Source organism: Pyxicephalus adspersus, chromosome 3 (assembly GCF_032062135.1).
Source record: "Pyxicephalus adspersus chromosome 3, UCB_Pads_2.0, whole genome shotgun sequence".
Lineage (NCBI taxonomy): Eukaryota > Metazoa > Chordata > Amphibia > Anura > Pyxicephalidae > Pyxicephalus > Pyxicephalus adspersus.
The window spans coordinates 64,141,740-64,143,499 of record NC_092860.1 but is presented as its reverse complement, the minus strand read 5'-3'; the positions used below and the strand labels follow the sequence as shown (position 1 = coordinate 64,143,499).

The window sequence follows — 1,760 nt, the reverse complement described above, 5'->3', positions numbered from 1 at the left end:
CTCCTGCTCTTACTGCTGCCGCCTGCCCACTGCCCAGTACCCAGCTCTGGATGCCAGACTAGACTCAAGCTCAACAGGGTCTTCTTTCCCTGCTGATTATGCCAAGCCCCTTCCCTTTCATATGGTTTCCCTATATAGTAGGTAGGGACTCAACCTCTAATGCAGTCCTTCCTCCGTCTCAGGGCCCACTGCCTCCTCCTCATGCTGTTACTGCTGCGGCCTGCCAAGTACCCAGCTGTAGATGCCAGTTACCAATGCTGTCCATGCTCCGTCCCAGAGTCCACCGCCTCCTCCTCCTGCTGTTCCTGCTGCACGTCCCAGGCTTTAACAATATGAGCTATTAGGATGCAGGTATACTTCCGATGAGCCAGCTGATTCGAGTGGGTGGGTTAACCCTGGAGCGCAGCTCGAAGCGGAAGTGGAAGTGCATGTCAATCACATGAAATTTGTGCAAATCTGCCAGAGTGGCGCTGAAGAAATTCCCTTCTATGATGTCCCAGAGCACATTAGGAATTGGGTACTCCAGCAATTCACCAGCTTTGAATCCAACAGGAATGGCCATGTTCCATATCATCAGACATTCGGGGCTCAGCACCTCGGTGAGCTGAATAAACAGGTAGTCCAGGTTGGTTTTGTACATTTCCAGTGATTGCTCATGATACCTAATAACATCCCATACACACGAGTTGATGATGACAACATCGGGCTGAGGTCCCTGTTCAAAGTCAGCCAGCACGTTTTCTATGTACTCCAAAGAGACACGGGTCAGGAAATAGAACAGTACAAGGTGGTGGTCAGTTTTGTAATGACGCACTTCATGGTACGTTATGCCATTGTGCATTTCACCCAAAGATCCCCCAATGTGTCGTTTGCAAAAGACATCTCACCCTTCCTTTTGAGCTGGTTCTCAGTCCGAAACTCATCATTCTGCAGTATTTTTACAAGATCTTTGTAGACAGATCTTTGAATGGAGTCTCCCAGGACAGCCACATACTTGTTGTGGAGAAGTCTCCAGATGTCTGCAGAGCTGAATAACTTCATGGCTCAATGTGGTCATACAGGACCTCTCGGTTGCCGTTACACATACCGGTGTCTCCCATCTCTTTCCCCCGACATATACAGAGGGTCTGCTGTCCCACTTCTCAGTTCCGGGGTAACATACACAGAAATTTAGTCTGATAAAGCATGCTACTGATGGATGAAGAAGACGTGGCCTTCTACATTCAATACCAAATTTCAGATAACACACTTGCAATACACACTTTGGGGTGTCATTAAAGATGTACTACACCCAGGACTAGATGCCAGTTACTAACGCCATCCACACTCCGTCTCAGGGCCTACTATCCAGTGAAAGCACATGACAGGGAATGGGCTTGGCGGAATCAGCAGGGAAAGAAGACCCTGTTGAGCTTGAGGCTAGTCTGGCATCTAAAGCTGGGTATTGGGCAGTGGGCATGCGGCAGCAGTAAGAGCAAGAGGAGAAGGCGATGGGCCCTGAGATGTGTGGATGGTATTGTTAACTGGCATCTAGAGCTGGGTACTGGGAGGAGGAGGCGGTGGGCCTTGAGACGGAGCAAGGACAGCATTAGTGGTTGAGGCCATCACTTATATGGACAGTGTAGAAGCTGTAGCTACTGGGGACATTGCTGTGTAGGGGACTGCCTTTTCCTATCTGCTATCTGTAACTTTGTAAAATGCGGCATGGACAGCATTGGTAACTTATATTAACAGCTGGGTACTGGGCAGGCCGCAGCAGT

The 1,760-nt window shown here is 49.4% G+C and overlaps 1 pseudogene; it reads right to left on the bottom strand.

Moving 5' to 3' along the window:
• Positions 1–248: 248 nt before the first annotated feature.
• Positions 249–1,041, bottom strand: LOC140325330 (PC-esterase domain-containing protein 1A pseudogene; annotated as a pseudogene).
• Positions 1,042–1,760: the final 719 nt, after the last annotated feature.